The following is a 12,612-nucleotide window of genomic DNA, read 5'->3' as shown; positions in this document are numbered from 1 at the left end:
ATATTACCATGGGTGAGTACAAACTCTAGATTTCAAAGTTGGGAACTATGTTTTTAGATTAATTTGTAGATTTGGATTATATGAGTTTTGATTCTTTTCCTTGTGTGCTTATTGACTTGCTTAATGTTGATCCCATTGGGTTTAGTTTTTAATCTTTGATCGAAGGCTGAAAGGTGAAAATCATAGATAGACAATCAAGGATTAGAATCTAAAATTATATAGACTCAGAAATAAACTTGGGATTTAAGAGGATTCATTCATTGATTACAAAACTTAATGGGTTTTAAATGAATCAAATATCATATAAAAGTAGGTTTGGTTTTCTTAAAATACTCTTTGGTTTTCTTGAAAAAGATATCAAAGAATTTTAGAATTAATCACCTTTAAGCTCTATTTTTTCTTAATATTGGATGAAGCTGGACAAGTTCCAATAAATTTATGCATAAACCTCAACTATGAAATCATTTTACTATCAATTAGTTTTTGTTCTTGCTTACCCATTATTAATTTAGTTAATTTTTGCTTAGATTAACTTTATTTACATTACTCATCGGTTATTTTCTTTATTTTCAATTTAAATTGGTGCATTTAGTTAATTTAGTTCTCCTATAAATTGCTATTAGTCTAAATAATCAAAACAATCACAGTCTAGTACTTAAACAAAATTTCTCGTAAGAACGATACTTTACTTATCACTTTATTACTTGATACCGCCGTATGCTTTCGGATTTAACATCACACTCATAATCAATTAGTAGCATACATACAATAAACAACAAAAAGCAGTAGCTCTCCATTCAATCAGTAAAGGACAAAGCACCATACTCGAAGTAAATCAAATAAAAGTCCTAACCATTTACACAAAAAAAAAAAAAACAAAAACAAAAAAACCAATAAAATCATCTTCTCTTTTTCTACTTGAATTTGCTAAGTTGTCAGCCTATGACTTTGCTTCTCCATTACAATACCCACCATTTTTCGATGTCAGAATATCTATCATTGATGAAATATTTTGGTAAAGACTGAGACTTCACTAACAAGAAAGCAGCAATAAAATATGAAAATATGTTCATGTATGTGTGTTTAAAATATTTAAAATGTATTTAAAAATAAAAAATATTTTAAGGGTTTTGTTCTTTAAAAGTTTTAAAATGGTTGTTTTGAGCAGAATAAACTTCGGCAGCCGAAGGACAGGCTTTCGGTAGTCGAAGTTCTTTTTATGGTTTAAATGCCTAGTGGGACAGAATCAACTCTGGCAGTTGAAAGCTGAACTTTTGGCAACCAAAAGTCCCTCGACAAAAAGGGTATAAAAGAGACCTAAGCTCATTTCCTACCCAAAACACTTGGGTTTTCCTTCTTTCCTCTCTCTCTCAACTTTAGGGCATACAAGGAGCTCTTTAAAGAGATTCCTTTGAGTTTTTAAAGATCTGGAGGTGGATTCTTTCATTTAGAATATGCAAGACTAGACTCAAGTTTTGGTGCTCTTACCTCCAACCTCTAAGAAAAGAGATAACATTCTTCTCTTCTTGATCTATAGATAGATCTAAGAGAGTTGATGAAGAATTAGGTTTCTAAAGCTTTAATTTCATGAAAAGTTATTTTAAGTTAAGTTTTTGGAAGTTTATGCTATGATGGGTTTGGGAAAAACCTCGAATTTGAGTTTTGATGAATGTATGTGGGTATTAAGCATGATTTCTAATTGTTCTAAGCCCTAGAGATGTTGGATCCCATTGGGTCTAGTTTTTAATCTTTGATTTAATGATCGAAAGGTGAAAATCATTGATAGATAATCAAGGATTATAACTTAAAATCACCAAGATTTAGAAATGAACTAGGGATTTAAAAGGATTCATTGATTAATTACAAAATTTAATGGGTTTTAAGTGAATCATATATCATATGAAAGTAGGTTTAGTTTCTTAAAATACTCTTTGGTTTGCTTGAAAAAGATATATAAGAATTTCATAATCAATCACCTTTAAGCTCTATTTTCTCTTAAAATTGGATGAACCGAGGCAACTCTCAATTAGTTTATGCATAAGCCCCAACTCTAGAATCATTTTTACTATCAATTAGTGTTTGTTCTTGCTTACCCAATATTAATTTAGTTAATTTTTGCTTAGATTAAGACTTTGTTTACATTAGCCATTGGTTATTTTCTTGATTTTTCATTAAAATTGTTGTTTTTAGTTAATTTAATTCTCCTATAAATTGTCATTATCTAAATAATCAAAACAACCATAGTCTAGTACTTAAACAAAATTTCTCGTGGAAATGATACTTTACTTATCACTTTGTTACTTGATATGGCCCGTATACTTGCGGATTCAACATCAAGTTTTTGGCACCGTTGCCAAAAAATTGTTGTTTGATATTGGATGATTTGGTTGTTTGGTTAATTTAGATATTTTCTTTTTAATTTTCCTTCATATTACTTTACTATTTTTTTTCCTTTTTTCCATTATTACTTTACTTTGTGTTTTTCTTTTTGAATTTTTCTTTTATATTTCTAATTTTGTTTTCATTTGCCTATCTTGTGAGGTATTTCAAAATGTTTCATCATCAAATCTTCACAAATTTTGCTCAACTACACTTGGAGCCCTATTATGCTGCTTAGGGAAGATTCAACGATATGGTAAAGAGATTTATGAAGATTTATAATTGCGACATACTTCTTCCTGAACTCAGCGAGGAAGAAGTCCCAAGTGATCTACTCGGGTTGTACCTCACTAGATACGGTGTCCCACCACTAATTAGCGTTATCTTGGAGCAGGGACACAACACCCTCTAAGTTTTGCTCTGGGGTGGTGCAATGGAGTTGCTTCAATACCCTTATGGTTCGGTCTAGCCAATTCTCAACTACCACCGAGTCATCTTTTTTTGTACCCACCAAATCCATAGCTCAAAATTTTTTGAGCTTTTCTAAATGTGACTTATGTCGTGGAGGTGGTGGCGGTGGCATAACTTGGTCATTTGTCTGAAAAACTCGGCCATTTGCTGAAACATGGCCTGTGGAGGTTGTACTGGCACTTCTGGTGCTAGTGGAGCAGGTTCCCCCTGCCTCCAATTTCAACCACTGGTGGAGTATGACTCGCCACCTCCTTATCGACTACTCTCTGTGATGTGGGGTCCATATTCTAATCAAAAGAAGAAAACAAACAGATCTGCATTAGTGTCACTTTAACTCTTACAAATGCAATGCATGGTATGGACTCTATTTAGACCCAGAAACGCCTAAACCGTACTCTAATACCACTAAATGTGACACCCATTGCCCGTCTACAGTGTAGCTGAGCAAAATATGCCATACAGTATGCCGGAGCACTTTCTTTATCTTATTTTATTACCATTCTTGATTTTATTAATTAAAATGCCTTTTATGTAAAATTCAAATATATAAGTCCTTTAGAAAGAAAATTTAATTAATTTAAATTTTCGCAAATTTTGTAGAAAATCCGACTGAGTGCTGGCTATAATTTGAAAAAAGAAAATCTTCTGAAACTGTTAAAAGACACTCCCAATAATTTTTCAAACCCACAACTCCAAATATATCATCAATGCTCATCAATTTCTCAACAATTCCTCAATTTGTCATTCATTCATTTCACATCATAATCATGCTCAATTTATAAAGAAATACTCATATGTTATTTATAAGCACAAATTTACAGATAATTATATTAATACAAAATTACATTACAGAGGTTTCAAATATACATGATAAAATAAAAGTTTAATTACAAAGTTTACAAAAATATAAAATACCAAATGTAACCTAGTGTCCTATCAAATACACTGTAGCTGAGAGGTGACACAGGACACTAGCAGATCTGATCCTCACCTAGATTGGGGTCTACTAGGATCACGCTCTGTATCTCCAGTACCTACGCGTAGCAAAAGCAATGCGCTAAGCAATACTACTTAGTGGTGCCAATAATAAAATAAAATGAGCTAAAAAGAAATAAACATGCAGAATGTATGTTGATTTTTCATACGGACAAGTTTCTGGTAATTATTTGTAGTATTATCAATTTGGTACTCTTTATATTAATTATTTGATTAAAATTTATCAATATTTATTTTTTGGTTGCCCAAGTAACCTATACTAGTTGACCAGACTGAATAAACGGGTAAACTAGCACTGGGTACTAAGTACCTCGAGCCGTCACACCATCAGTCACAAAGTGTCTCTCGGTGTATAACAGAATAACTAATAAACTGTAATAAATATTAGGCACAAAGCCAAGTATTACAATAGTGTCATAATGGCTAAAAGCCATAAAATCACATAATGGCCATTTAAGCCACGAATCACAGAACCCTATTGGCACGCCAACCCATCCAAACCAATCATACTAAGCCTATTAGGGCATATTACACTTTTAATTATGCAATTCTTTGCAATTGAAGTTCAATTGTTACTATTCATTCCATTAGTCAACTAAAATGTTGACTTTTTTTATAGACAATAGGTATATTAGTTCTAATATCACCAACATACCACATTTTGCATTTTAAAATTGTTGGCATTGGTTGCCAATACCATTTCAAGGCTTAGTATTGGTTATTTACAATTTTCAGATTTCAAGCACTAAGTTTACTGTTTCATTGGTCATTTGTACAGTAGGAATTTGATAAAATTCTCTGCATGAAAGTTGTACCTTTATATTTCATATTTAATTCCCTTTTTGAATCACTCCATTTGGAGTTTTCTAGCTCAAGATATGCTAATTTTAGCAAGGCTGGCCGGATTGGTATCTACCTAGAATTTCTAGGCAGAATTCCATTCTGCCAGCTTGGTGTCCTGATTTTTGGTGGGCAATTTCACTAAGTTATAGTCAGAATTTGAAGTTGTGTTCTTCATAAAAGTTGTCCTAAATTGTCTAAGCTTTCCATTGATATAAATTTCAGGTCAATTGAACCTTTCTACACTGAGTTAGGACTCAATGAATGAACATTGTTTATTTGGTCATTTTGCCCTGGCAGAATGTGTGTTTCTCAGATTTGGTCAATTTTTTGGTCAGTCTATTGTGGTTTTCTGGGCAGGGTTTTTTCATAAAAAATTTGCCATTATGTATTTAATTTAATGTGTAATTGGCCCTGCACCAATTGAACCTACACAATTCAAGTTCTAGCTGCCCAAACCTGCTGAACTCACATCTAGCCTTGCAGGTCACCAAAGGCAGCATATCTAACCTCAATTCCATTGGCACAAATCACTTCAATTCCTCATCAAATATAACCAAATGGTCACTAATTGACCATTACAACTTTAATTTATGTTCAATTACATCAACCCCCAAATTTGAGTTTCAAAACCCTAACCCTAATTGACCAAAGCATTCAATTCATGCATCTTACTCCTAATTGTTGTATTAATCATATAATTCATACTAGGGGCAGCTAATATGTCACTTTAAATCAAGAAATTTACCTAACCCTAATTTATGTCAAGGCTGGCCAAAATTCCATGGAACATAATCATGCATATTTAATTCATTTTTCATCAAGTTTTCAACTTAACTTAACTTAAATTCATGCTAGTAAGTAAGAGTAAAGAATATGACACTAACCTCTTTGGTGATTTTCTAAGCTTGTTCACACCTCACTTTCTTTCACTTTTTCTTCTTCTAATTGCTTCCCAAGTCTTGCTCTAGTGTTAAAGGTAATTTTTAGTGAAGGGAGAATGAGGTTTTGAGGTAAATTGAAGTGGGAAATGAAGCGTAGTAAAACTAAAAATGGAGGATTCTTCTCTCTAAGGGTTTTGGCCAAGAAGACAAGTGAGGAAGATGAGGGCATTTTATGTTTTTATCTCTAATTTATCTCTTCATCTAATTTGTTAAATTGTGATTGGTAGTAAGAATTTTAATGACATCACATATTAGGTCATAATTAGGTTTCTATTTTCAATTGGTTTTCTTTTTCTTTCTTATTTCTTTACTCATCTTTAATTTAATTTTTAGCAATCTTTATTCATATTTTATGTCATAGTAATTATTTATTTAACTGGACAAGTTAGCCAAAAATCATCTCTAAAGATGAAATAACCAAAATGCCCTTCGTTTTGCTTAACAAACTAAAATTATTTGTACCGATCTAAAAATTTTTCTAAGCATTTTCTTGGCATTCTAATGCCATCGAAACTTCAATGACTCTTCTGTGGAGTCCCAAATATTATTTCACGAATTTTTTTCCCTGGGTTTAGGGTTTCTAGCTGTGAAGACAGTAATTTTTCGTTAGGTCACCCATCGCTAGGGCACCGGCTCATTTAACTTATTTGTGTTTTATTTCTAAAATTTTTCTTACTATTATTTGAGTTATTTATGACTCCTCACCATAATCTAGATATATTTCCAGACATTCTAGCTGTCCAGGTTGACAGCAGTCAACGAAACAGTCAAATATATGGAATGACTACAGTGAGGGTGTTACATGATTCTACTTGCTGTGTTGTTTGTTTGAAAAATTCCTTCCTCTCAATCTATCTCTAAGATGCTTGGCTTTTTCAAAACTCCATAGACATACAGAAGAGAAAGGCTATCCCCACTTGGACCAAGACATAACTTTTAATTATTTAAATAACAATTAAGATGAAGCAGGGTCAGAAATAATGAATTTTTTTTTTTACAAAATAAACATATTTAGTTTGTAAGTTTGTTATTACAGGTAGCTCCTACAAAAATATCATACTAATGACATATACCAATACAAAAAATAATCAATTTTACAACCAATTATTTCAACTAACTGAAATCAATTGCTATTAGCAATCAATTTACTACTAATTTGTGATTCATTTTTTTTTCCTTAAGTAAAATAGTTCAATTTTAAAAATTTAGCAACCGATAATCGATCGCTAAATTGGTTATTATTAATAACCAGTTTATAAGTGGTTGCTAAAATTAGTTGCTCTTAGAAACTAATTTATAATTGATTGCTAAATCAATATCTAATCGATATTAGAAAAACGTTAAATCAATGATTAGTAACTGATTTTAAAATAGGTTGCTATTAGCAACTGATTAAGAAATCGGTAGCTAAAATCTATTCCTAACAATAACTAATTTTAAAATCGGTTGCTATTAGCAACATATTAAGAAATCGATTGCTAAAATCTATTGTTAATAGTAGCTGATTTTAAAATCGATTGCTAAATTAAAGAATTATTTTAATTGGCTCTAAAGTTAGCAACTGATTTACAATCAGTTACAAAAAATCTATTGCTAAATGATTGTTATTTGCAAACAATTCATTATCAATTGCTAATAGCAACCGATTAAAATCGATTGTTATTAGCAATCAATTTTACAATTGATATTTTTCCTTTAAGAATTTCTGCCCAATTTTTTGTTTTCTTTTGTTGATTTATAACCAATTTGTGAATCGATTGTTAACATTAACCGATTTTTAAAATTAATTAAAATCGATTGCTATTAGCTAACCGATTTTACAACCATTTTTTCCCTCAAAAAATTTCTGCCTATTTTTTTGCTTTTCTATTTTAATTTACAACCGATTTGCAAATCGGTTGCTTTTGAAACTGATTTTTTTCCCATTAAAAATTTTTGTCCTTTTTTTTAATTTTAATTTGTAATTAATTTGTGAATCAGTTGCGGATTTTCGTAACCAATTGCAAATCGATTATAAAATTTTTCAAATCGGTTGCTTTTAAAATTGAATTTTTTCCCCTTAAAAAGTTTTGTCCATTTTTTTTTTATTTTCATTTGTAATCAATTTGCGAATCGATTGTAGATTTTTGTAACTAATTACAAATCGATTGCAAAATTCTTTTCAAAAAATTCTCACTCGATTTTTAAAAGAAATTAGTAACTGACAATTGTTTAAATCGGTTGCTAATTCGCTTATATAAATAGCTACTCATTTTCTTTCTTTACTATCCTTTTTTTTTTTCTCTCTTTTCTCTCATTTTCTTTATCATATTTTTCATTCTTATATATTTTATTCATAATATTTTCCTTTCTAACATATTTTATTCATCATCTTTTTCTTTTCATATATATATATTTTTTCTCATCTATTTTCTTTATCATATTTTCGTTATTATATGTTTTCTTCTTCATTATCTTTTTCTTTCTTATTTATTTTCTTTTTCATCATCTTTTTTTTCTCATATATTTTCTTTTTCATCATCTTTTTTTTTTCTCATATATTTTATTCATCATCTTTTTCTTTATCATCTTTTTTCTTTCATTTATTTTTCTTTGACATAAAATAAAAATTTTTGTACAAATTTATTTTTTATTAGTAAATTATTTTTAGTATTAATTTTTAGTAATTATTTTTTACTAATATATATATGTGTGTGGTAATTTTATTTTAGTAATTTTTTTTTAAAATTTTTTATTTGAATTTTTAATTATTATTTGAAAATTTAATTTTTTTATAATTTTTTTAAATTAATAATTGACTTTTTGGTTACTGAATTAGTTATTAATAACAACTAATTTACTAAATTTTTTATAATTGATTATGTTTCAATTACTAAATTTATTGCTATTAGCAACCTATAGTTTTTTACCAAAAGTTTTTTTTTTAAATTTAATTAATTTAGCAATCACTTGATTGTCAATTACTATTTGCAACCAGTTTCATTGCAACAGACTGAATCTGTTACTGAATAAATTACTAAATTAATTAACAACTGATTTTAATATATTAATAATCGATTTGGTCAATTGCTAATATTTTTCTTTTTCACAATACTTGCTTATCATTTAATAACTGTTGTTTTTATAAGAGAAGCTTTCATCTTTATTTTTTAAAATATTTTTAATTATTTTTCTATTATTGTTTAACTTGAAAAATTGTTGATCACTAAATTACATGTCTAGATTACGTTTTTCTCGTAAAGTATGTATATCCCATATTTAATTTTAAAATTTTTGTTTTTCATTTTAAATTAGCGATTTGGTTTTTTAATATTTCTATTTTAAGAAGTGTTTTCTTATTATTCTTTATTAATCCAAAAGCACAATGACTGGAGTATGTTAAGGAATCCACATAATTTAATTGTTCCACAGAGTAAAAATCTACCAATTTAACAATGGATTTTACCAACAAATTTAAATTTATTCGTAATTATTCACGAATTACCAATTAATTTTAAAAATTATCAGTAAATTGAGAGATAAAAAATAGGTATTCAAATAATCAACGAGTTTGAAATCCATTGGTATTTTGAAATCCATTACTAATTTATGAGACATAAAAAATTGAGTGATCAAATTACTAAATAATTTGATTTCCGTTACTAATTTATCAATAAATTTTTAAATTTGTTGATAATTTATAAGACATAAAAAAATTTGGATGTTTAAATTATCAACAAATTTTGAAATTCACTGTAAATTTACTAGCAGATTTTGAAATCCGTTGATGTAAAATTTGTAAAACGTAAAAAAATTAAATATTTAAATTACAATGGATTTGAATCGATAATAATTTACCAATGAATTTAAAAATCCATGAATAATTTAAAAGTCATAAATTAATTATGAATTTTAAAATTCGTTGAATTACTAATGGATTTTAAAGTCATAAATTATCATATTCGGAGGAAAATTCTTTTTTATTTTTTTTTCAAAAGTCCACTTTTTTTTAATTATTATTATTTTTTTATTATTGTCTTTCCTTTACTCTCATTTTATTTTCTTTGCTGTCTCATTTTTTTTTCTCTTCTCATCATTTTTTCTTTTTTTTTTTTCTAATTTTCTTCTCCTTTCTATCATTTTCTTTTATCTTCTCTCATCATTCTTATATTTTCTCTCATTTTCTTTTTACTTCCTTCATCATTTTATTCTCTTTTTTCTCATTTCTTTTTATCATTTTTCTAATTTTTATTTCTTTTTCATTCATTTTCTTCACTTTTTTTCATCTACCTTTTAATTTTTGCCTTATATTTTCCATTCTCATTAATGTAATTTTCTTTTATTTCATTTTTTTTATCTTTATTCTTATCCTTTTTCAAATACCACTATTCCCTCATATTATAATTTATTTATTATAATTATTAATGATAAAGTAATATCATATTCATAATAATAAACTAATTTGAGAAAAAAAATAATCTAATAATAATAATAAAATTTCTTCTTTTAATTCAAATTAATTTTTTAATTTACTAATGAATTTTAAATTCATTAGTAAATTTGTCAATGGATTGTAGTATTCAATATATATTTTTTTTTAATTTTTTTTATCAATTTACCAATAGATTTTAAATCAATTAATAAAAATTACCAAGGACGTTCACTACAATTGATAAATTCATTGGTAATCTATTGATAGTTTCGATTACGAGCGGATTTTATAAGATTACCAATGAAAATATTCTTTATTAATAAAAATTCTTGTAATGATGCCTCAAAATTTGAATAACCGAAAACATCTTTTAACTTTTGACTTTCATATTCTCACCTTTAATTGCGTATGATTTAACTTTATAAAAGTGAAACTATTTAACCTTTCATCTTTATATAAAAATTTACTTAACATCTTTCCCTTTAATTGCATCTTATTTGGCGTCTGAAATTTACAAAAATATAACTATTAAATCTCTAAAATCTTAGTCAGTGAACCATGTGAATACATGTTCAATTAGGCTATTGAAAATGATAAAATATTATTATTAAAATATATACTTATAAAATTAAATAAACTATAAAAATTTCTCTAATTCTCTTTCCTCCTCATTGAAAAACTCCACCAAATTGAGCACCGCTGAATGAAAAATGAAGAAGGGTAGAAAGGAGTTAATCGATGCATGCCTCACTGAAAATGGCCAGTGTGGCCATCTGAAGATTTTGTCATATCGCGCATTATTGACAGGGTAGCATTAGATGCTATCTGAGCGTTATTTTGATCTCTTGCCATCGTTTGACGTCGTCAAAAGGCATTAAAATAAGTCAACAACTGCAGAGATAAATATTTATACTTTTATAAAATTCAAGTATCAAATGATGCAATTAAAAGTGAATGTATCAAATGATATTTTTCTAAAAATTAAAAATTAAATAATTATATTTTTATAAAGTTTAAAATCAAAAGGGATGCAGCTAAAAATAAAGTGCTAAGCCATCTTTCTTTTTTAAGTAAAGAGCCGAGATCAAATGTGGTGCATTCGGCCAAATCTGAATACTAAATGCTTATTTAGTAATGTATTCGGAGGGTTAAAATTATATTTTTAAATAAAAGTATTATTTTATTATTAACAAAATAATTTTAAAAAAATAATTTTATTATTTTAATATTTTTATAGTTAAAATTTATTAAATCTAATTATAAAATATTTTTTAATATATTTTAATTAATATATTTAAAAAAATAATTTTTTTAATAATAATTTTAATAATAATATTAAACAGAATCTAAATATCTAGGAAACCAGACAACCACTAAGAAAAGCCAATAACATATACTTATATTCTGCCAATCATAAACGTGTGGCAGCCTGCAGGAGGCACAGAGTGTCCTTGCTTCCTGCCATAAACATTTCCCCCACACATTCACCCAAAAATTAAACTAATTAAAAGCCCAAGACTATTGTCCACATGCATGCATTCCTGTTCCAATTAAAAGCTTTACCTCCATTAAGTTTAATTATTTGTGAAAACAATTATTTGTCTAATAAAACAGTTTTAAGAGGAGAGTTTACACGTGTTAATAAATGGATAATAATGTCTCTTTTGATTGATATATATGCTCATAAATAATACACGACAATCTATACCTTCACATGTTTTTGTACACTCAATAATCCCATTGCCATTGCCTTGTCCTGAGCCCATCAGCAAGTTCTCCTATCTGTTTTATATTTTTACAAATTTTTTTTTATGCTTTTTCAATTTTAATTCATATTAAAATTTTATATTTTATAATTTTTACTTAAAATTAAAATTTATATTCATTTTATATACATCTATTTAAATAAATTATATATTATAACAAATACTTAAATTTAAAGTATACTTATAATTATATAATTATATGATATAAAAAAAAAGAATAATACAAAAATAACGTTATTCGACTTTAAAATTTACGTTCACAAGTAAGATGAAAGAAAAATATTTTATCATGATGAAAAAGAATAAGATATATTATTATAACTCTTAAATTTTAATTTTAATATATTTTTTGAATATCTTATAAATCTATTACAAGTGATAATATATATATATATATATATATATATTATTTATATCGACCCATATCTTTTGCTATTATTTACTTTTTATTTCAATGAAGTTATAATAATTTCAGATGAAGTTACAACATAAATCAAAATGTACACATAAATCAAAATAATTAAATAATCTTACTCATGGAAATGAGCCTCTTATTGCCACCTTTATGATTAATGGCTCTTAGGGCATACAAGGAGCTATTTCTTCCAAATCGCCATTTACTTACGCATGTATCTTTTACTTCAATGAAATTTTGACATGTATAAGGATTTAGAATTTTGTAAAATATCACCTCTTGATTATCTCATCAGAATATGGTAATACGTCAATATATGTTCTAGACCAATCATATACAATTGAAATTAAAGTAACAATTTATAAATCAAATAAAAAGTGTATAAACTTA

This window comes from Hevea brasiliensis, chromosome 10 (assembly GCF_030052815.1).
Source record: "Hevea brasiliensis isolate MT/VB/25A 57/8 chromosome 10, ASM3005281v1, whole genome shotgun sequence".
Taxonomy (NCBI): Eukaryota; Viridiplantae; Streptophyta; class Magnoliopsida; order Malpighiales; family Euphorbiaceae; genus Hevea; species Hevea brasiliensis.
Note: the sequence above shows the minus strand (reverse complement) of the source record.